We start from the raw sequence: 24,424 nt of genomic DNA, 5'->3' as shown, positions 1-24,424 counted from the left end.
TCGAGGGGCTGCATGGTCTCCTCCTGTTCATAATATAACAGATTCGAGGGGCCGAATGGCCTCCTCCTGTTCCTAATGTAACAGGCTCGAGGGGCTGAATGGCCTCCTCCTGTTCCTAATGTAACAGGCTCGAGGGGCTGCATGGTCTCCTCCTGTTCCTGTTTCAGAGGCTCGTGTGGCTGAATGGCCTCCTCTTGTTCCTAAAGTAACAGGCTCGAGGGAGCTGAATGGCCTCCTCCTGTAACTGGGTAACAGGCTCGACGGGCTGAATGGAGCTCCTCTTGTTCCTATGTAACAGGCTCGAGGGGGCTGAATGACCTCCTCCTGTTCCTAATGTAACAGGATTGAGGGGGCTGAATGGCCTCCTTCTGTTCCTAATGTAACAGGCTCGAGGGGCTGCATGGTCTCCTCCTGTTCCTGTATAAGAGGCTCGAGGGGCTGAATGGCCTCCTCCTGTTCCTAAAGTAACAGGCTCGAGGGGCTGAATGGCCTCCTCCTGTTCCTGTGTAACAGGCTCGAGGGGCTGAATGGAGCTCCTCCTGTTCCTAATGTAACAGGCTCGAGGGGCTGAATGGCCACCTCCTGTTCTTGTATAAGAGACTCTCGAGGGGCTGAATGGCATCCTCCGTTCCTATGTAAGAGACTCGAGGGTTTGAATGGACCTCCTCCTGTTCCTAATGTAACAGGCTCAAGGGGCTGCATGGTCTCCTCCTGTTCCTGTGTAACAGGCCCGAGGGGCTGAATGGCCTCCTCCTGTTCCTAATGTAACAGGCTCAAGGGGCCGAATGCCCTCCTCCTGTTCCTAATGTAACAGGCTCAAGGGGCTGCATGGCCTCCTCCTGTTCCTGTGTAACAGGCTCGAGGGGCTGAATGGACCTCCTCCTGTTCCTAATGTAACAGGCTCGAGGGGATGAATGGCCTCCTCCTGTTCCTGTATAAGAGGCTCGAGGGGCTGAATGGCCTCCTCCTGTTCCTGTATAAGAGACTCTGGGGGGCTGAATGGCCTCCTTCTGTTCCTTGTAACAGGCTCGAGGGGCTGAATGGCCTCCTCCTGTTCCTGTATAAGAGGCTCAAGGGGCTGAATGGCCTCCTCCTGTTCCTGTATAAGAGGCTCGGGGGGCTGAATGGCCTCCTCCTGTTCCTATGTAAGAGGTTCGAGGGGATGAATGGGCCTCCTCCTTTTCCTATGTAACAGGCTCGAGGGGCTGCATGGTCTCCTCCTGTTCCTGTATAAGAGGCTCGAGGGGCCGAATGCCCTCCTCCTGTTCCTAATGTAACAGGCTCGAGGGGCTGAATGGCCTCCTCCTGTTCTTGTATAAGAGACTCTCGAGGGGCTGAATGGCCTCCTCCGTTCCTATGTAAGAGGCTCGAGGGGTTGAATGGACCTCCTCCTGTTCCTATGTAACAGGCTCAAGGGGCTGAATGGACTTCCTGTTGTTCCTAATGTAACAGGCTCGAGAGGCCGAATGCCCTCCTCCTGTTCCTAATGTAACAGGCTCGAGGGGCTGAATGGAGCTCCTCTTGTTCCTATGTAACAGGCTTGAGGGGGCTGAATGGTCTCCTTCTGTTCCTATGTAACAGGCTCGAGGGGACTGAATTGAACTCCTCCTGTTCCTAATGTAACAGGCTCGAGGGGCTGAATGACCTCCTCCTGTTCCTAAAGTAACAGGTTCGAGGGGCTGAATGGCCTCCTCCTGTTCCTAATATAACAGCCTCGAGGGGCTGAATGGTATCCTCCTGTTCCTAATGTAACAAGCTCGAGGGGCTGCATGGTCTCCTCCTGTTCATAATATAACAGGTTGGAGGGGCTGAATGGCCTCCTCCTGTTCCTAATGTAACAAGGCTCGAGGGGCTGCATGGCCACCTCCTGTTCCTGTACAACAGTCTCGAGGGGCTGAATGGCCTCCTCCTATTCCTAATGTAACAGGCTCGAGGTGCTGAATAGTCTCCTGTTCCTGTGTAACAGGCTCGAGGGGCTGAATGGCCTCCTCCTGTTCCTAATGTAACATGCTCGAGGGGCTGAATGGCCTCCTCCTGTTCCTGTGTAACTGGCTCGAGGGGCTGAATGGCCTCCTCCTATTCCTAATGTAACAGGCTCGAGGGACTGAAAAGTCTCCTGTTCCTGTGCAACAGGTTTGAGGGACTGAATGGCCTCCTCCTGTTCCTGTACAACAGGTTTGAGGGACTGAATGGCCTCCTCCTGTTCCAGTGTAACAGGCTCGAGGGGCTGAATGGGTCTCCTCCTGTTCCTAATGTAACCGGCTCGAGGGGCTGAATGGCCTTCTCCTGTTCCTAATGTAACCAGCTCGAGGGGCTGAATGGCCTCCTCCTGTTTCTGTGTAACAGGCTTGATGGGCTGATTGGATCCTCCTGTTCCTAATGTAATAGGCTTGAGGGGACAGAATGGCCTCCTCCTGTTTCTAATGTAACATGCTCGAGGGGCTGAATGGCCTCATCCTGTTCCTGTGTAACAGGCTCGAGGGGCTGAATGGACCTCCTGTTGTTCCTCATGTAACAGGTTCGAGGGGCCGAATGGCCTCTTCCTGTTCCTAATGTAACAGGCTCGAGGGGCTGCATGGTCTCCTCCTGTTCCTGTTTCAGAGGCTCGTGTGGCTGAATGGCCTCCTCTTGTTCCTAAAGTAACAGTCTCGAGGGAGTTGAATGGCCTCCTCCTGTAACTGGGTAACAGGCTCGAGGGGCTGAATGGAGCTTCTCTTGTTCCTATGTAACAGGCTCGAGGGGCTGAATTTCCTCCTCCTGTTCCCAACGTAACAGGCTTGAGGGGGCTGAATGGCCTCCTCCTGTTCCTATGTAACAGGCTCAAGGGACTGCATGGCCTCCTCCTGTTCCTGTGTAACAGGCCCGAGGGGCTGAATGGACCTCCTGTTGTTCCTAATGTAACAGGCTCGAGGGGCCGAATGCCCTCCTCCTGTTCCTAATGTAACAGGCTCGAGGGGCTGAATGGCCTCCTCCTGTTCTTGTATAAGAGACTCTCGAGGGGCTGAATGGCCTCCTCCGTTCCTATGTAACAGGCTCGAGGGGACAGAATTGAACTCCTCCTGTTCCTAATGTAACAGGCTCGAGGGGCTGAATGACCTCCTCCTGTTCCTAAAGTAACAGGTTCGATGGGCTGAATGGCCTCATCCTGTTCCTAATATAACAGCCTCGAGGGGCTGAATGGTATCCTCCTGTTCCTAATGTAACAAGCTCGAGGGGCTGCATGGTGTCCTCCTGTTCATAATATAACAGGTTCGAGGGGCCGAATGGCCTCCTCCTGTTCCTAATGTAACAGGCTCGAGGGGCCGAATGCCCTCCTCCTGTTCCTAATGTAACAGGCTCGAGGGGCTGAATGGCCTCCTCCTGTTCTTGTATAAGAGACTCTCGAGGGGCTGAATGGCCTCCTCCGTTCCTATGTAACAAGCTCGAGGGGACTGAATTGAACTCCTCCTGTTCCTAATGTAACAGGCTCGAAGGGCTGAATGACCTCCTCCTGTTCCTAAAGTAACAGGTTCGAGGGGCTAAATGGCCTCCTCCTGTTCCTAATATAACAGATTCGAGGGGCTGAATGGTATCCTCCTGTTCCTAATGTAACAAGCTCGAGGGGCTGCATGGTCTTCTCCTGTTCATAATATAACAGGTTCGAGGGGCCGAATGGCCTCCTCCTGTTCCTAATGTAACAGGCTCGAGGGGCTCAATGGCCTTCTCCTGTTCCTAATGTAACAGGCTCGAGGGGCTGCATGGTCTCCTCCTGTTCCTGTTTCAGAGGCTCGTGTGGCTGAATGGCCTCCTCTTGTTCCTAAAGTAACAGGCTCGAGGGAGCTGAATGGCCTCCTCCTGTAACTGGGTAACAGGCTCGAGGGGCTGAATGGAGCTCCTCTTGTTCCTATGTAACAGGCTCGAGGGGGCTGAATGACCTCCTCCTGTTCCTAATGTAACAGGATTGAGGGGGCTGAATGGCCTCCTTCTGTTCCTAATGTAACAGGCTCGAAGGGACTGAATGGACCTCCTCCTGTTCCTAATGTAACAGGCTCGAGGGGCTGCATGGTCTCCTCCTGTTCCTGTATAAGAGGCTCGAGGGGCTGAATGGCCTCCTCCTGTTCCTAAAGTAACAGGCTCGAGGGGGCTGAATGGCCTCCTCCTGTTCCTGTGTAACAGGCTCGAGATGCTGAATGGAGCTCCTCTTGTTCCTATGTAACATGCTCGAGGGGCCGAATGCCCTCCTCCTGTTCCTAATGTAACAGGCTCGAGGGGCTGAATGGCCTCCTCCTGTTCTTGTATAAGAGACTCTCGAGGGGCTGAATGGCCTCCTCCGTTCCTATGTAAGAGGCTCGAGGGGTTGAATGGACCTCCTCCTGTTCCTATGTAACAGGCTCAAGGGGCTGCATGGCCTCCTCCTGTTCCTGTGTAACAGGCTCGAGGGGCTGAATGGACCTCCTCCTGTTCCTAATGTAACAGGCTCGAGGGGCTGAATGGAGCTCCTCTTGTTCCTATGTAACAGGCTTGAGGGGGCTGAATGGTCTCCTTCTGTTCCTATGTAACAGGCTCGAGGGGACTGAATTGAACTCCTCCTGTTCCTAATGTAACAGGCTCGAGGGGCTGATTGACCTCCTCCTGTTCCTGTATAAGAGGATCGAGGGGCTGAATGGCCTCCTCCTGTTCCTGTATAAGAGGCTCGAGGGGCTGAATGGCCTCCTCCGTTCCTATGTAAGCGGCTCGAGGGGTTGAATGGGCCTCCTCCTTTTCCTATGTAACAAGCTTGAGGGGCCGAATGGCCTCCTCCTTTTCCTGTGCAACAGGCTCGAGGGGCTGAATGGCCTTCTCATGTTCCTAATGTAACAGGCTTGAGGGACTTAATGGTGTCCTGTTCCTAATGTAACAGGCTCGCCGAGCTGAATGGCCTCCTCCTGTTCCTGTGTAACAGGCTCGAGGGACTGAATGGCCCTCTCCTGTCCACAGGCTCGAGGGGCTGAATGGACCTCCTCCTGTTCCGAAAATAACAGGTTCAAGTGGCTGAATGGCCTCCTCCTGTTCCTAATGTATCAGTCTCGAAGGTCCGAATGGCCTCCTCCTGTTCCTGTCCACAGGCTCGAGGGGCTGAATGGACCTCCTCCTGTTCCGAAAATAACAGGTTCAAGTGGCTGAATGGCCTTCTCCTGTTCCTAATGTATCAGTCTCGAAGGTCCGAATGGCCTCCTCCTGTTCCTGTGCCACAGGCTCGAGGGGCTGAATGGCCACCTCCTGTTCCTGTAAACGAGGCTCGAGGGCTGAATGGGCCTCCTCCTGTTCCTGTGTAACAGGCCCGAGGGGCTGAATTGAACTCCTCCTGTTCCTAATGTAACCGGCTCGAGGGGCTGCATGGTCTCCTCCTGTTCCTGTATAAGAGACTCGAGGGGCTGAATGGCCTCCTCCTGTTCCTGTATAACAGGCCCGAGGGGCTGAATGGAGCTCCTTTTGTTCCTATGTAACAGGCTTGAGGGGACTGAATTGAACTCCTCCTGTTCCTAATGTAACAGGTTCGAGGGGCTGAATGACCTCCTCCTGTTCCTGTATAAGAGGATCGAGGGGCTGAATGGCCTCCTCCTGTTCCTAATGTAACAGGTTCGAGGGGCTGAATGGCTTCCTCCTGTTCCTAATGTATCAGGCTCAAGGGGACTGAATTGAACTCCTGTTCCTAATGTAACAGGTTCGAGGGGCTGAATGACCTCCTCCTGTTCCTGTATAAGAGGATCGAGGGGCCGAATGGCCTCCTCCTGTTCCTATGCATCAGGCTCGTGTGGCCAAATGGCCTCCTCCTGTTTCTGTGTAACAGGCTCGAGGGGCTGAATGGCCTCCTCCTGTTCCTGTATAACAGGCTCGAGGGGCTGAATGGACCTCCTCCTGTTCCTAATGTAACAAGCTTGAGGGGGCTGAATGGCCTCCTCCTGTTCTTAATGTAACTGTTTGAGAGGCTGAATGGCTTCCTCCTGTTGATAATGTAACAGGCTCGAGGGGTTGAATGGCCTCCTCCTGTTCCTACTGTAACAGGCTCGAGGGACAGCATGTTCTCCTCCTGTTCCTAATGTAACAGGCTCGAGGGGCTGAATGGCCTCCTCCTGTTCCTGTGTAACAGGCTCGAGGGGCTGAATGGCCTCCTCCTGTTCCTGTGTAACAGGCTCGAGGGGCTGAATGGCCTCCTCCTGTTCCTGTGTAACAGGCTCAAGGGGCTGAATGGCCTCCTCCTGTTCCTACTGTAACAGGCTCGAGGGACAGCATGTTCTCCTCCTGTTCCTAATGTAACAGGCTCGAGGGGCTGAATGGCCTCCTCCTGTTCCTGTGTAACAGGCTCGAGGGGCTGAATGGCCTCCTCCTGTTCCTGTGTAACAGGCTCGAGGGGCTGAATGGCCTCCTCCTGTTGCTACGTTCCAAAGATGCAGCAAGACTCTTCGGAAAGCAGTTATTATTTTCTGCTGCTTTGAAGTGTTGGTGAACTCGTTAAATTGTTCCACGGGGCTCAAGAATTTGTGGCTGAATATTGTCGGCTGTGGAATTCGAGGGCTTGGCTGAATTCCCCGGCTAATAATGAGTTGTTTCTGGACCGCAGTGGTGCAGTGGGAAACCGTTTCCTCTCGGGAATCTCAGGAGTTGGGCTGGGAAATCGTCAGGCCAAAAGAAAAAGGAAAAAAAAAAAATCTGTGTTGCAGAGTGAGGTTGGCTTGGACTGAAAGTTCAGTGTCGAGAGCAGTCCGGTGACGTGACTGGAGAGGGGCGGAAGAATCTAAACCCTTGTCCCGCAGTCCCTTGTCAGAGGAAGAGAGAGGGAAGCGACAGGGATCGGCACAAATCCAGTCCACTGTGCGCGGCAGATTCTCAGCTTCGAGAACGCTGCCATCTCACTCAGCCACAGCTTTGAAGGACTTCAACCGAGGCTGGGACACAGGTCAGCGATGAAACCTTTGCGTTCTCCAGCCAGAAATCGCGCGCGGTGTTTAGTTTTTAGCGATCCGCGCGGATAATCCACGCGTGCTTCCCATGTTGGGGTAGCTGTGGGGACAGGGGGCGGGGGAGAGGGGTTGCGGACAGAGAGAGAAAGAGACAGAGAGGGGTGGGTGGTGGCGCAGGAGGCGGGGAGGAATTTGCTCTGGTCATTGGCTGACACAATAGCCCCCTGTGAGAATTTCCTTCGAAATGGGGGGGTCGAGTCGGGGGGGGGGGGGAGCAGGAAAAAAATAACGCATTTATATAGCGCCTTTCTCGACCACCGGACGTCCCAAAGCGCTTCACAGCCAATGAAGTACTTTTGGAGTGTGGTCACTGTTGTATTGTGGGAAACGGCAATTTGCGCACAGCAAGCTCCCGCACACAGCGATGTGATAATGACCCGGATCATCTGTTTTAGTGATGTTGGTTGAGGGATAAATATTGGCCCCAGGACACCGGGGAGAACTCCCCCTGCTCTTCTTCCAATAGTGGCCCCGGGATCTTTTACATCCACCCGAGAGGGCAGACGGGGCCTCGGTTTAATGTATCATCCGAAAGACGGCCCCTCCGACAGTGCGGCGCTCCCTCAGTACTGTCCCTCCGACAGTGCGGCGCTCCCTCAGTACTGCCCCTCCGACAGTGCGGCGCTCCCTCAGTACTGCCCCTCCGACAGTACGGCGCTCCCTCAGTACTACCCCTCCGACAGTGCAGTGCGGTGCTCCCTCAGTACTGCCCCTCCGACAGTACGGCGCTCCCTCAGTACCGCCCCTCCGACAGTGCGGCGCTCCCTCAGTACTGCCCCTCCGACAGTGCGGCGCTCACTCAGTACTGCCCCTCCGACAGTGCGGCGCTCCCTCAGTACTGCCCCTCCGACAGTACGGCGCTTCTTCAGCACTGCCCCTCCGACAGTGCGGCGCTCCCTCAGTACTGCCCCTCCGACAGCGCAGTGCGGCGCTTCTTCAGCACTGCCCCTCCGACAGCGCAGTGCGGCGCTCCCTCAGTACCGCCCCTCCGACAGAGCAGTACGGCGGTCCCTCACTGCTCTGGGAGTGTCGGGCTTAGACGATGGTGCTCGTGTCTCTGGAGTGAGACTCGAAGCCACGACCTTCTGACTCGGAGGTGAGAGAGAGAGAGAGTGCTGCCCACTGAGCCACGGCTGACACCTACATTGTTATATACGCGGGGCGTGGAATGGTTTCACGAGTAAGTGCACCCCTCGGTGTTGTGCCGGACCATTCAGGGTACCAAGATACCCTGTGTTCATTCATCGACCCGTGCTTATCCTGCTAATCTCAGCCCGGGCAGGGCTTTGAGGGGGGAGTGGGGGGGACGATAGGAGGGCACAGTTGCCCCTGGACGAGGCAGGGGGGGAAAAATCAGCCGGAGTCGCCACTCTTGATTGGGTTCATAAGAACATAAGAAATAGGAGCAGGAGTAGGCCATTCGGCCCCTCGAGCCTGCTCCGCCATTTAATACGATCATGGCTGATCCGATCATGGACTCAGCTCCACTTCCCTGCCCGCTCCCCATAACCCCTTATCGTTTAAGAAACTGTCTATTTCTGTCTTAAATATATTCAATGTCCCGGCTTCCACAGCTCTCTGAGGCAGCGAATTCCACAGATTTACAACTCTCTGAGAGAAGAAATTCCTCCTCATCTCAGTTTTAAATGGGCGGCCCCTTATTCTAAGACCATGCCCCCTAGTTCTAGTCTCCCCCATCAGTGGAAACATCCTCTCTGCATCCACCTTGTCAAGCCCCCTCATAACCTTATACGTTTCAATAAGATCGCCTCTCATTCTTCCGAATTCCAGCGGATGTAGCCCAAACTTGAAGCCCCACTTAGTCGAATAGCACGGCCCGACCACACGCCCTTGAAGGTTGGCCGCTTCGAGTGAGGTACCACGAGCGGCAAGAATGTGAGCTTAGCGCTCAAACAACCCATTCCCCACATAGAACCAGAGTACACATGATGCAGAGGGGGGAAGGGGAGTTGGGGAGGGGTACGATTGGCGGGGGGGGGCACCCCCAGACATTTTGAATGCAATGACCTATATGAGACCATACATAAATTTAAACTCATCCAAAACCCCCCTGTCCCGTGTCCTAACTCGCACCGAGTTCCGCTCACCCATCACCCCCTGTGCTCGCTGCCCCCGTGTCCTAACTCGCACCGAGTCCCGCTCACCCATCACCCCCTGTGCTCGCTGCCCCGTGTCCTAACTCGCACCGAGTCCCGCTCACCCATCACCCCCTGTGCTCGCTAACCGACATTGGCTCCCGGTTAAACAATTTCACAATTCTCCATCCTTGTTTTCAAATCCCTCCATGGCCCTCGCCCCCTCCCTATCTCTGTCACCTGCCCCAGCCCCTACACCCCTCCCTATGTCTGTAACCTCCTCCAGCCCTACACCCCTCCCCATCTCTGTAACCTCCTCCAGCCCCTACATCCCTCCTTATCTCTGTAATCTGATCCAGCCCTACACCCCTCCCTATCTCTGTAACCTCCTCCAGCCCCTACAACCTCCGAGATGTCTGCGCTCCTCTAAGTTTGCCCTCCTGATCATCCCCCAATTTCCATCGCTCCACTATTGGTGGCCGTGCCTTCAGCTGCCTGGTCCCTAAGCTCTGTAACTCCCTCCCTAAACCTCTCCGCCTCTCTCTCCTCCTTCAAGACGCTCCTTAAAACCGACCTCTTTGACCCAGCTTTTGGGCACCTGCCCTAATATCGTCTTATGCGGCTCGGTGTCAAATTTGATAAACCTGTGAAGCACCTTGCGACGTTTTACTACATTAAAGGTGCTATACAAATGCAAGTTGATGCTGTTTTCATGATAATAGCACCTTTCACAACCTCTGGGTGGCCCAAAGGGCTTTACCGTCAGTGAAATAATTTAGAAGTGTATTCAGATACTTGTCTTTGAAAGAGCTGCATCATTTACATTTCATGGGCCAGTGTAGAGGGAGCTTTACTCTGTATCTAACCCCGTGCTGTACCTGCCCTGGGAGTGTTTGATGGGACAGTGTAGAGGGAGCTTTACTCTGTATCTAACCCCGTGCTGTACCTGCCCTGGGAGCGTTTGATGGGACAGTGTAGAGGGAGCTTTACTCTGTATCTAACCCCGTGCTGTACCTGCCCTGGGAGTGTGTGATGGGACAGTGCAGAGGGAGCTTTACTCTGTATCTAACCCCGTGCTGTACCTGCCCTGGGAGCGTTTGATGGGACAGTGTAGAGGGAGCTTTACTCTGTATCTAACCCCCTGTACCTGCCCTGGGAGTGTGTGATGGGACAGTGCAGAGAGAGCTTTACTCTGTATCTAACCCCCTGTACCTGCCCTGGGAGTGTGTGATGGGACAGTGCAGAGGGAGCTTTACTCTGTATCTAACCCCCTGTACCTGCCCTGGGAGTGTTTGATGGGACAGTGTAGAGGGAGCTTTACTCTGTATCTAACCCCCTGTACCTGCCCTGGGAGTGTGTGATGGACAGTGTAGAGGGAGCTTTACTCTGTATCTAACCCCGTGCTGTACCTGCCCTGGGAGTGTGTGATGGGACAGTGTAGAGGGAGCTTTACTCTGTATCTAACCCCGTGCTGTACCTGCCCTGGGAGTGTTTGATGGACAGTGTAGAGGGAGCTTTACTCTGTATCTAACCCCGTGCTGTACCTGCCCTGGGAGTGTTTGATGGGACAGTGTAGAGGGAGCTTTACTCTGTATCTAACCCCCTGTACCTGCCCTGGGAGTGTTTGATGGGACAGTGCAGAGGGAGCTTTACTCTGTATCTAACCCCCTGTACCTGCCCTGGGAGTGCTTGATGGGACAGTGCAGAGGGAGCTTTACTCTGTATCTAACCCCCTGTACCTGCCCTGGGAGTGTTTGATGGGACAGTGTATTTTGTGGGGAGCACAGTGGAGGAGCAGGGTTGAGTGAGGTATGGGTGTGAAGAGCAGGCCCAGCTCTCGCGTGTTTGTCCGGTATAGGCTCTGGCAGGATGAGTGAGTCAGACATGATTGTCAGTTCTCCTGTTCTGGATTTCCTCAGGAAGTTAGGTCCGTAGCTGATCTTCACAATGTTGTCCTTAAAGCAGCCCACAGTCAGGAAACAGCCCAGAGCAGAACTAATCTCATTTCAAGGTGTTAGTTCGACATGTAACAGATCCCCAGCTGTGGCTCAGGGGGCAGCACTCTCACCTCTGAGTCAGAACGTCGTGAGTTCGAGTCTCACTCCAGGAACTTGAGCACAAAGTCCAGGCTGACTGAGGGAGCGCCGTACTGCGCTGTCGGAGAGGCAGTACAGAGGGAGCGCCGCACTGTCGGAGGGGCAGTACTGAGGGAGCGCCGCACTGTCGGAGGGGCAGTGCTGAGGGAGCGCCGCACTGTCGGAGGGGCAGTACTGAGGGAGCGCCGCACTGTCGGAGGGGCAGTACTGAGGGAGCGCCGCACTGTCGGAGGGGCAGTACTGAGGGAGCGCCGCACTGTCGGAGGGGCAGTACAGAGGGAGCGCCGCACTGTCGGAGGGGCAGTACTGAGGGAGCGCCGCACTGTCGGAGGGGCAGTACTGAGGGAGCGCCGCACTGTCGGATGGGCAGTACTGAGGGAGTGCCGCACTGTCGGATGAGACGTTAAACCGAGGCCCCATCTACCCTCTCAGATGGATGAGAAGGTATCCCTCCGCCGCACTCCATCGGGTTCATTAATGCCCTTTCAGGAAAGAAATCTGTCGTCCTTACCTGGTCTCGCCAATAGGTGACTCCAGTCCCTCTGAAATTGCCCAGCGAGACACTCAGTTACAGGCAATTATGGATGGGCAACAAATGCTGGCCTCCAAGTGATGCTCACCTCCCAAAGCTAGATGGGAGTGTAGGTTGTGAGGAGGATGCAAAGAGGCTTCAGGGGGATATAGACAGGCTAAGTGAGTGGGCAAGAACATGGCAAATGGAATATAATGTGGAGAAATGTGAAGTTATCCACTTTGGTAAGAAAAATAGAAAAGCAAAGTATTTTTTAAATGGTGAGAGATTGGGAAATGTTGGAGTTCAGAGGGACCTGGGTGTCCTTGAACACGAGTCACTGAAAGTTAGCATGCAGGTACAGCAAGCAATTAGGAAAGCAAATGGTATGTTGGCCTTTATTACAGGAGGATTTGAGTATAAGAGTAAAGACGTCTTACTGCATTTAAATAGGGCCCTGGTGAGACCACACCTGGAGTATTGTGCACAGTTTTGGTCTCCCTAGCTAAGGAAGGATATATTTGCCATTGAGGGAGTGCAGCAAAGGTTCACCACACTGATTCCTGGGTGTTGTGTATCTGTAAAGGATGCACTCCAATGTTCCACCACCAGCGAGCACATCCCCTGAAGTCCCAAGGGATCCCAGCATCCCTTATGAGCACTGTATATAAGCCGGCCCCTAAGGCCTGTCTTAATAAAGACTGAGGTCACTGTTACTTTAACCTCCCTGTGTGCAGCCTCATCTGTGTTAGGAACACAATAACTGGCGACGAGTATACGAATCCATCGCAAAGATGCAGCAAACTGTGGGCATCCTGGAGAAGTTCTCGGAGGGTGAGGACTGGGAAGCCTATGTCGAATGACTAGACCAGTACTTTGTAGCCAACGAGCTGGACGGAGAAGGAAGCGCTGCAAAAAGGAGAGCGGTTCTCCTCACAGTCTGCGGGGCACTGACCTACAGCCTCATGAAGAATCTTCTGGCTCCAGTGAAACCCACAGATAAGTCGTATGAGGAGCTGTGTGCACTGGTTCGGGAGCATCTTAACCCGAGGGAGAGCGTGCTGATGGCGAGGTAACGGTTCTATATGTGCCAGCGATCTGAAGGTCAGGAAGTGGCGAGCTACGTCGCCAAGCTAAGGCGACTTGCAGGACAATGTGAGTTTGATGGCTACCTGCAGCAGATGCTCAGAGACTTTTTTGTACTGGGCATTGGCCACAAGAACATCCTACGAAAACTTTTGACTGTGGAGACACTGACCCTCAGTAAGGCCATTGCGATAGCACAGGCGTTTATGTCCACCAGTGATAACACCAAACAAATCTCTCAGCACACAAGTGCTAGCAATGTTCATAAATTAACAGATGACTCGGAGTCCCCAACAAAGGATGAATGCAAGGTAATTCACACCTTGTTGGCATTGTGGAGGCTTCCATTCAGCCTATTCATGCAGCTTCAAAGGGTATGTTTGCAAGAGCTGTGGAACAATGGGGCACCTCCAACGAGCTTGCAGACGAGCTTTAAGCTCTGCAAAACCTGCTAACCACCATGTGGCAGAGAAAGATCGGTCCATGGTGGATCAAAGCAATTTCGAGTCTCAGAGAGAGGAGGCAGATGCTGAAGTACACGGGGTGCACACATTTTCGACAAAATGTCCACCTATAATGCTAAATGTAAAATTGAATGGCTTACCCGTAGCCATGGAACTGGACACTGGCACTAGCCAATCCATCATGAGTAAAAAGATGTTTGAGAGACTGTGGTGCAACAAGGCACTCAGACCAGCCCTGAGCCCCATCCACACGAAACTGAGAACGTACACCAAAGAGCTCATCACTGTCCTGGGCAGCGCCATGGTCAAGGTCACCTACGAGGGCACGGTGCACGAACTGCCACTCTGGATTGTCCCGGGCGATGGCCCCACACTGCTTGGAAGGAGCTGGCTGGGCAAAATCCGCTGGAACTGGGATGACATCCGAGCGCTATCACATGTCGATGAGGCCTCATGTATCCAGATTCTTAACAAATTTCCTTCCCTTTTTGAGCCAGGGCGAAGGTGCGGATCCACTTGGTCCCAGAGGCACGACCCATTCACCACAAGGCTCGAGCGGTACCTCACATGATGAGGGAGAGAGTGGAAATCGAGCTGGACAGGCTGCAACGCAAGGGCATCATCTCCCCAGTGGAATTCAGCGAGTGGGCCAGCCCGATTGTTCCAGTACTCAAAAGTGATGGCACGGTCAGGATTTGCGGCGATTATAAAGTAATTTTTAATCGTTTCTCGCTACAGGACCAATACCCGCTACCTAAAGCGGACGACCTATTTGCGACGCTGGCAAGAGGCAAGACGTTCACCAAGCTCGACCTGACTTCGGCCTACATGACGCAGGAGTTGGAGGAGTCTTCGAAGGGCCTCACCTGCATCAACACGCACAAGGGACTGTTCATCTACAACAGATGCCCGTTTGGAATTCGGTCGGCTGCAGCGATCTTCCAGAGAAACATGGAGAGCCGACTCAAGTCGGTACCATGCACAGTGGTTTTTCAGGACGACATATTGGTCACGGGTCGGGACACCGTCGAGCACCTACAAAACCTGGAGGAGGTCCTCCAGCGACTGGATCGCGTAGGGCTGTGGCTGAAGAGGTCGAAATGCGTCTTCATGGCAACAAAAGTGGAGCTTTTGGGGAGAAAGATCGCGGCGGACGGCATTCGGCCCACAGACGCCAAGACAGAGGCTATCAGGAACGCGCCCAGGCCATAGAACGTCACGGAGCTGCGGTCGTTCCTGGGACTCCTCAAATATTTTAGTAACTTCCTACCGGGGTTAAGCACTCTTTTAGAGCCCCTACATGTGTTATTGCATAAAGGTGAGAACTGGGTATGGGGAAAAAAACCAAGTGATTGCTTTTGAGAAAGCCAGAAACATTTTATGCTCCAACAAGCTGCTTGTATTGTATAACCCGTGTAAAAGACTTGTGCTAGCATGTGATGCGTCGTCGTACGGAGTCGGGTGTGTATTACAACAAGCTAACGTGGGGAAGTTGCAACCTGTTGCCTATGCCTCCAGGAGCTTGTCTAAGGCCAAGAGGGCCTACAGCATGATTGAGAAAGAGCCATTAGCGTGTGTGTTTGGGGTAAAGAAAATGCATCAGTACCTGTTTGGCCTCAAATTTGAGCTGGAAACCGATCACAAGCCCCTCATATCCCTGTTCGCTGAAAACAAGAGGATAAATTCGAATGCCTCAGCCCGCATACAAAGGTGGGCACTCGCGCTATCAGCATATAATTATACCATCCGCCACAGGCCAGGCACCGAGAACTGTGCGGATGCTCTCAGTCGGCTACCATTGCCCACTACGGGGGTGGAAATGGCGCAGCCTGCAAACTTGTTGATGGTGGCGCAGCCCGCAGACTTGTTGATGGTCATGGAAGCGTTTGAAAATGATAAATCACCTGTCACGGCCCACCAGATTAGGACTTGGACCAGCCAAGATCCTCTGCTGTCCCGAGTAAAAAACTGTGTACTGCATGGGAGCTGGGCCAGCATCCCCGTTAAAATGCAAGAGCTAATCAAGCCGTTCCAGCGGCGAAAGGACGAGCTGTCCATTCAGGCAGACTGCCTGTTGTGGGGCAACCGCGTAGTGCTATCCAAAAAGGGCAGGGAGACGTTCATCTCGGATCTCCACAGCACACACCCGGGTATAGTAATGATGAAAGCGATAGTCAGATCCCACGTGTGGTGGCCGGTATCGACTCTGACTTAGAGTCCTATGTACGGCAATGCAGCGTGTGTGCTCAGTTGAGCAACGCGCCCAGAGAGGCACCACTAAGTTTGTGGTCCTGGCCCTCCAGACCATGTTCAAGGATCCATGTCAACTATGCGGGCCCGTTTCTAGGTAAAATGTTCCTGGTGGTGGTGGATGATTTTTCAAAATGGATTGAATGTGAAATAATGTCGGGAAGCACTGCCACCGCCACCATCGAAAGCCTGAGGGCCATGTTTGCCACCCACGGCCTGCTGATATACTGGTCAGTGACAACGGGCCATGTTTCATCAGTGCCGAATTGAAAGAATTCATGACCCGCAATGGGATCAAACATGTCACCTCGGCCCCGTTTAAACCAGCCTCCAATGGGCAGGCAGAGCGGGCAGTACAAACCATCAAACAAAGCCTCAAACAAGTCACAGAAGGCTCACTCCAAACCCGCCTGTCCCGAGTACTGCTCAGCTACCGCACGAGACCCCACTCGCTCACAGGGGTGCCCCCGGCTGAGCTACTCATGAAAAGGACACTTAAAACCAGACTCTCGCTGGTTCACCCCAACCTGCATGATCAGGTAGAGAGCAGGCGGCAGCAACAAAATGTAAACGATGGTCGCGCCACTGTGTCACGGGAAATTGATCTGAATGACCCTGTGTATGTGCTAAACTATGGACATGGTCCCAAGTGGATCGTGGGCACGCTGATAGCTAAAGAAGGGAGTAGGGTGTTTGTAGTCAAATTTGTAGTCAAATTGTGGACAAATTTGCGGAAAGCACCTGGACCAAACGAGGCTGCGGTTCACAGACTGCCCTGAACATCCCACAGCAGACACCACCTTTTTCGAGCCCACAACACACACCCAAAGGATCAACGACACCACCCCGGACCAGGAAATCGAACCCATCACGTCCAACAGCCCAGCAAGGCCAGGCTCACCCAGCAGCCCTGCAGGGCCAACAACACGCCAGCCCAGCGAGGGCACAGCCAACACACCAGAACAGACATTTGTACCGAGGCGGTCCACCAGGGAAAGAAAGGCTCCCGACTGCCTCACCTTGTAAATAGTTTTCACTTTGACTTTGGCGGGGGAGTGATGTTGTGTATCTGTAAAGCATGCACTCCCATGTTCCGCCACCAGGGAGCGCATCCCCTGAAGTCCCAAGGGATCCCAGCATCCCTTGGGAACACTGTATATAAGATGGCCTCTAAGGCCTGTTCCTCACTCTGGAGTGTCTTAATAAAGACCGAGGTCACTGTTACTTTAACCTCCCTGTGTGCAGTCTCATCTATGTTCGGAACACAATACTGGGATGAGGAGAGATTGAGCAGACTGGGCCGATATTCTCTAGAGTTTAGAAGAATGAGAGGTGATCTCATTGAAACACACACAATTCTTACAGAGCTTGACAGGGTAGATGCAGGGAGGATATTTCCCCCCGGGCTGGGGAGTCTAGAACCAGGGGTCACAGTCTCAGGATAAGGGGTCGGCCATTTAGGACTGAGATGAGGAGGAATTTCTTCACTCAGAGGGTGGTGAATCTTTGGAATTCTCTGCCCCAGAGGGCTGTGGAGGCTCAGTCGTTGAGTACATCAAAGACCGAGATCGATAGATTTTTGGATATTAAGGGAATCGAGAGATATGGGGATCGGGCGGGAAAGTGTTGAAATCAGCCATGATATTTGAATAAGAAATATGGAGCAGGCTCGAGGGGCCGAATGGCTGACTCCTGCTCCGATTTCGTATGTTCTGATGAATGAATTGAACAAAATGTCCCAAGAGGAGGTGGAAAGTGTGGGACGGGGGGGGGCACTCTGGGTGATGTGTCTCCCTCGCCTCCGAAAGTGACGGGGCCGCACTCTCGGCGGTATGACCCCCATCACACGCTCCAATACCCAAGCCTGACTGCTCGCACTCCAAGGAGGACTGATCCCCGGGGACCCCTCGGCAGCGGGACCGCGTGTACCACCTACACGGGGCTGTCCGCCGTGCAACGTCTGCAGTCTGACATCGCCGGCTCTGACCGTGACCCCTGACCTCTCGCATTCCCCAGCCAAACATTCCCACGGATCCCGGCAGGAAGGGACTCTGTTGTGTCTCGTTGAAAGACGTCCCACATTTGTCTGTAATTTGCTCCTTTCCCACTGGCCGGCAGAATCCACCAACACCAAGGTGTCCGTCCGACTTAAAGTGACAGCGTCCATAAACACTGGGCCCAGGACGTCGGGGAGGTGGGTGGAGGGGCAGGGGGGGGAGCGGGAGCCTTCTCGTCCACCAGAGAGGGCAGACGGGGCCTCGGTTTAACGTCTCATCCGAAAGACGGCACCTCCGACAGTGCGGCGCTCCCTCAGTACTGCCCCTCCGACAGCGCGGCGCTCCCTCAGTACTGCCCCTCCGACAGCGCGGTGCTCCCTCAGTACTGCCCCTCCGATAGTGCAGCACTCCCTCAGTACTACCCCTCCGACAGCGCAGTATGGCACTCCCTCAGTACTGCCCCTCCATCAGTGCAGCGCTCGCTCAGTACTACCCCTCCGACAGCACAGTATGGCACTCCCTCAGTACTGCCCCTCCGACAGTACAGTACGGCGCTCCCTCAGTACTGCCCCTCCGACAGTGCGGCCCTCCCTCAGTACTGCCCCTCCGACAGTACAGTACGGCGCTCCCTCAGTACTACCCCTCCGACAGCGCAGTACGGCGCTCCCTCAGTACTACCCCTCCGACAGCGCAGTATGGCACTCCCTCAGTACTACCCCTCCGACAGCGTAGTATGGCACTCCCTCAGAACTGCCCCTCCGACAGTGCAGTGCGGCGCTCCCTCAGTACCGCCCCTCCGACAGTGCAGTACGGCGCTCCCTCAGTACTGCCCCTCCAACAGCGAGTACGGCGCTCCCTCAGTACTGCCCCTCTGACAGCGCAGTACGGCGCTCCCTCAGTACTGTCCCTCCGACAGTACTGGCAGTGGGAGTGTCGGCCTGGATCAAACAATCTGACACTCTTCATGCCCTTCGATTCCTGCTGTTGTATGATCGGACGTGGAGGTAGTCGGGGGAATATTTTCCAGTGCTTATGCAAGCACAGCCTTAGAGGGGAAGAAAAGCTATTGTTTGGACAGTGAGTGGATTTAGCCCTCCGTTAACGCGGAGCCGAGTGGGACCATGCGAAATGGGAACTTGTACAATTGAGCGGCCCGTTGCCAAGAATTGTTCTCACTTTGAGGCCAAAACCTCAGAATCCCAAGTATTCAACTGAAGGGACCAAAGGTCATTTCCCAGCCCCCGGGATCAGGGCTGGGGTCTCGAGGACAGCCAATGTTTGGATTAGCAGAAGATGCAAAAAGGCAGCTGGTAGATTGTGAACATTGGAGCAGGAGGAGGCCATTCGGCCCATCCAACCCGCTCTGCCATTGGCTGAGATCATGATTGCTCTGTATCTTAACTCCATGTGTATTTGGATTTTCAGAAGGCCTTTGATAAAGTCCCACATAAGAGGTTAGTGTGCAAAATTAAAGAACATAGGATTGGGGATAATGTATTGACATGGATTGAAAATTGGTTAATTGACAGGAAACAGAGAGTAGGAATAAACGGGTCTTTTTCGGGTTGGCGGGCAGTGACGAGTGGGATACCACAGGGATCAGTGCTGAGGCCCCAGCTATTCACAATATATCATCATCATTATAGGCAGTCCCTCAGAATCGAGGAAGACTTGCTTCCATTCCTGAAGTGAGTTCTTTGGTGGCTGAACAGTCCAATACGAGAGCCACAGTCCCTGTCACAGGTGGGACAGACAGTGGTTGAGGGAAGGGGAGGGTGGGACTGGTTTGCCACACGCTCTTTCCGCTGCCTGCGCTTGGTTTCTGCACGCTCTCGGAGACGAGACTCGAGGTGCTCAGCGCCCTCCCGGATGCTCTCCCTCCACTTAGGGTGGTCTTTGGCCAGGGGCTCTCAGGTGTCAGTGGGGATGTCGCACTTTATCAGAGAGCGTTGAGGGTGTCCTTGTAACGTTTCCACTGCTCACCTTTGGCTCGTTTGCCATGGAGGAGCTCCGCGCAGAGCACTTGCTTTGGGAGTCTCGTGTCTGGCATGCGAACATGATATAATTGGCATCACGGAGACATGGCTCCAGGGTGACCAAGGCTGGGAACTCAACATCCAGGGGTAGTCAACATTCAGGAAGGATAGGCAGAGAGGAAAAGGAGGCGGGGTGGCGTTGCTGGTTAAAGAGGAAATTAATGCAATTGTAAGGAGGGACATTAGCCTGGATGATGTGGAATCGGTGTGGGTGGAGCTACGGAATACCAAAGGGCAGAAAACGCTAGTGGGAGTTGTGTACAGACCACCAAATAGTAGTAGTGAGGTTGGGGACAGCATCAAACAAGAAATAAGGGATGTGTGCAATAAAGGTACAGCAGTTATCATGGGCGACTTTAATCTACAATAGATTGGGTGAACCAAACTGGTAGCAATACGGTGGAGGAGGATTTCCTGGAGTGTATTCGGGATGGTTTTCTAGACCAATATATCGAGGAACCAACTAGAGGGCTGGCCATTCTATACTGGGGGATGTGTAATGAGAAATGACTAATTAGCAATTTTGTTGTGCAAGGCCCCTTGGGGAAGAGTGACCATAATATGGTAGAATTCTTTATTAAGATGGAGAGTGACACAGTTAATTCAGAAACTAGGGTCCTGAACTTAAGGAAAGGTAACTTCGATGGTATGAGGCGTGAATTGGCTAGAATAGACTGGTGAATGATACTTAAAGAGTTGACGGTGGATAGGCAATGGCAAACATTTCAAGATCACATGGATGAACTTCAACGATTGTACATCCCTGTCTGGAGCAAAAATAAAACGGGGAAGGTGGCTCAACCGTGGCTAACAAGGGAAATTAAGGATAGTGTTAAATCCAAGGAAGAGGCATGTAAATTGGCCAGAAAAAGCAGCAAACCTGAGGACTAGGAGAATTTTGTAATACAGCAGAGGAGGATAAAGGTTTTAATTAGGAGGGGGAAAATAGAGTAAGAGGGGAAGCTTGCCGGGAACATAAAAACTAACTGCAAAAGCTTCTATAGATATGTGAAGAGAAAAAGATTAGTGAAGACAAACATAGGACCCTTGCAGTCAGATTCAGGTGAATTTATAATGGGGACAAAGAAATGGCAGACCAGTTGAACAAATACTTTGGTTCTGTCTTCATGAAGGGAGACACAAATGACCTTCGGAACAACTCGGGGACCGAGGGCCTAGCGAGAAGGAGGAATTGAAGGATATCCTTATCGGGCGGAAAATTGTGTTAGGGAAATTGATGGGATTGAAGGCTGATAAATCCCCAGGACCTGATAGTCTGCATCCCAGAGTACTTAAGGAAATGGCCATAGAAATAGTAGATACATTGGTGATCATTTTCCAACAGTCTATCGACTCTGGATCAGTTCCTATGGACTGGAGGGTAGCTAATGTAACACCACTTTTTAAAAAGGGAGGGAGAGAGAAAACGGGTGACATCAGTAGTGGGGTAAATGTTGGAATCAATTATTAAAGATGAAATAGCAATGCATTTGGAAAGCAGTGACAGGACCGGCCCAAGTCAGCATGGATTTATGAAAGGGAAATCATGCTTGACAAATCTTCTAGAATTTTTTGAGGATGTAACTAGTAGAGTGGACAAGGGAGAACCAGTGGATGTGGTGTATTTGGACTTTCAAAAGGCTTTTGACAAGGTCCCACACAAGAGATTGGTGTACAAAATCAAAGCACATGGTATTGGGGGTAATGTACTGACGTGGATAGAGAACTGGTTGGCAGACAGGAAGCAGAGAGTCGGGATAAACGGGTCCTTTTCAGAATGGCAGGCAGTGACTAGTGGGGTGCCGCAGGGCTCAGTGCTGGGACCCCAGCTCTTTACAATATATATTAATGATTTAGATGAAGGAATTGAGTGTAATATCTCCAGGTTTGCAGATGACACTAAACTGGGTGGCAGTGTGAGCAGTGAGGAGGATGCTAAGAAGCTGCAGGGTGACTTGGACAGATTAGGTGAGTGGGCAAATGCATGGCAGATGCAGTATAATGTGGATAAATGTGAGGTTATCCACTTTGGGGGCAAAAACACAAAGACAGAATATTATCTGAATGGCGGCAGATTAGGAAAAGGGGAGGTGCATCGAGACCTGGGTGTCATGGTACATCAGTTGTTGAAAGTTGGCATGCAGGTACAGCAGGCGATGAAGAAGGCAAATGGTATGTTGGCCTTCATAGCGAGAGGATTTGAGTATAGGAACAGGGAGGTCTTACTGCAGTTGTACAGTGCCTTGGTGAGGCCTCACCTGGAATATTGTGTTCAGTTTTGGTCTCCTAATCTGAGGAAGGACGTTCTTGCTATTGAGGGAGTGCAACGAAGGTTCACCAGACTGATTCCCGGGATGGCTGGACTGACATATGAAGAGAGACTGGATCAACTGGGCCTTTATACACTGGAGTTTAGAAGGATGAGATGGGATCTGATAGAAACATATAAGATTCTGACGGGACTGGACAGGTTAGATGCGGGAAGAATGTTCCCGATGTTGGGGAAGTCCAGAACCAGTGGACACAGTCTAAGGATAAGGGGTGGGCCAATTATGACTGCGATGAGGAGAAACTTCTTCATTCAGAGAGTTGTTAACCTGTGGAATTCCCGACCGCAGAGAGTTGTTGAGGCCAGTTCATTGGATTTATTCAAGAGCGAGTTAGATATGGCCCTTAGAGCTAAAGGGATCAAGGGGTATGGAGAGAAAGCAGGAAAAGGGTACTGAGGGAATGATCAGCCATGATCTTATTGAATGGTGGTGCAGGCTCGAAGGACCGAATGGCCTACTCCTGCACCTATTTTCTATGTTTGTATGAACTATGTGGCCTGCACAGCGGAGCTGATCGAGTGTGGTCAGTGCTTCGATGCTAGGGATGTTGGCCTGGTCGAGGACGCTAACGTTGGTGCGTCTGTCCTCCCAGGGGATTTGTAGGATCTTGCGGAGACATTGTTGGTGGTATTTCTCCAGCGACTTGAGGTGTCTACTGTACATAGACCATGTCTCTGAGCCATACAGGAGGGCGGGTATCACTACAGCCCTGTAGGCCATGAGCTTGGTGGTAAATTTGAGGGCCTGATATATATATAAATAATATATATAAATGATTTGGATGAGGGAACCAAATGTAATATTTCCAAGTTTGCTGACGACACAAAACTAGGTGGGGTTGTGAGTTGTGAGGAGGATGCAAAGATGTTGCAAGGCGATTTAGATAGGTTGAGTGAGTGGGCAAACACATGGCAGAGGCAGTATAACGTGGATAAATGTGAAGTTATCCAGTTTGGTAGAAAAAACATAAGAGGGACCTGGGTGTCCTTGTACACCAGTCATTGAAAGCAAACATGTAGGTGCAGCAAGCAGTTAGGGAGACAAGTGATATGTTGGCCTTCATTGCAAGAGGGTTTGAATACAGGAGCAAGGATGACTTACTCCAGTTATACAGGGCCTTGGTGAGACCGCACCTGGCGTATTGTGTGCAGTTTTGGTCTCCTTACCAAAGGAAGGATATACTTGCCATTGAGGGAGTGCAGCGAAGGTTCACCAGATTGATTCCTGGGATGGCAGGACTGACGTATGAGGAGAGATTGGGCCGACTGGGCCTGTATTCACTGGAGTTTAGAAGAATGAGAGGGGATCTCATTGTAACGTATAAAATTCTGACGGGGTTGGACAGACTGGATGCGGGGAGGATGTTTCCCCGGGGCTGGGAAGTCTAGAACAAGGGGTCACAGTCTCAGGATACGGGCTAGGAAATTTAGGAGCGAGATGAGGAGAAATGTTTTCACTCCGAGGGAGGTGAACCTGTGGAATTCTCGACCACAGAAGGCTGTGGAGGCCAAGTCACTGAATATATTTAAGAGGGAGATCGATAGATTTCTAGACACAAAAGGTATCAAGGGGTATGGGGAGAAAGTGGGAATATGGTGTTGAGATAGAAGATCAGCCGTGATCATATTGAATGGCGGAGCAGGCTCGAGGGGCCGAATGGCCGACTCTTGCTCCTATTTTCTGTGTTTCATCCGCCCGCCATGGCTCCGTGTCCCTCGATACCCTGCCCAACAAAAATCTCTCCATCTCAGTCCTGAACTTTCCATTGGACCCCTACCATTCAGCCCCTCGAGCCTGTTACATAGCACCAGGAGGAGGCCATTCAGCCCCTCAGTACTGCCCCTCCAACAATGCGGAGTTTCCTCAGCACTGCCTCTCCGACAGTGCGGTGCTCCCTCAGTACTGCCCCTCTGACATTGCAGCGCACCCTCAGTACTGCCCCTCCGACAGTGCGGCGCTCCCTCAGTACTGCCCCTGTGACATTGCAGCGCACCCTCAGTACTGCCCCTCCGACAGTGCGGCGCTCCCTCAGTACTGCCCCTCCGACAGCGCAGTACTGCGCTCCCTCAGTACTGCTCCTCCGACAGCGCAGTACTGCGCTCCCTCATTACTGCCCCTCCGACAGCGCAATGCGGCGCTCCCTCAGTACTACACTGGGAGTGTTGGCCTGGATTATGTGCTGAAATCTGTTGAGTGGGACTTGAACCCACAACCTCCAAAGGTCAACATCCCATTTGCTTTCTTAATTAATTGCTGTACCTGCACGTTAACTTTGAGTGATTTGTGTCCGAGGACATCCAGGAACCTCTCGTGATAGTTTGATAAGTGTTACTCCATGTTATGCTCAGTTTGGGAATCACATCAAAGGATGATGATTTGAGCTGATATTTTGAGAGGATTTTAGAGCCTGTTTGTTTAAAGTTTGGGTTCTGTTGCTGAGGGTCAAGGAACAATATAAACACCGCTTCCTCACTATGTTTACTGCTGTCTTGCTCAGGAAATGAGTGTTCTAATTCTCTGCACACAAGATGTTTCCTATCACTGTGTCCCTGTTCCAACAAGGAAAGAACATTTTGGG

The 24,424-nt window shown here is 52.6% G+C and overlaps 2 protein-coding genes across 2 annotated transcripts in view; one reads left to right on the top strand and one right to left on the bottom strand.

Annotated features, from left to right (window-relative positions):
- The window catches only part of LOC139240116 (aminopeptidase Ey-like), a 201,975-nt gene that overhangs the window by 160,069 nt on the left and 17,482 nt on the right, over positions 1–24,424 (bottom strand). The window lies entirely within an intron of this gene.
- LOC139240216 (multiple epidermal growth factor-like domains protein 10) overlaps positions 6,736–24,424 on the top strand; it is a 232,263-nt gene continuing 214,574 nt past the window's right edge. Inside the window, exon 1 of the mRNA XM_070868687.1 lies at positions 6,736–6,916. The gene's annotated coding sequence lies outside the window, so the exon portion shown is untranslated. The remainder of the gene's footprint in view (positions 6,917–24,424) is intronic.

Source organism: Pristiophorus japonicus, chromosome 30, assembly GCF_044704955.1.
Source record: "Pristiophorus japonicus isolate sPriJap1 chromosome 30, sPriJap1.hap1, whole genome shotgun sequence".
In the NCBI taxonomy this organism is placed as follows: Eukaryota; Metazoa; Chordata; class Chondrichthyes; family Pristiophoridae; genus Pristiophorus; species Pristiophorus japonicus.
This window is presented reverse-complemented; position numbering and strand designations above follow the sequence as displayed.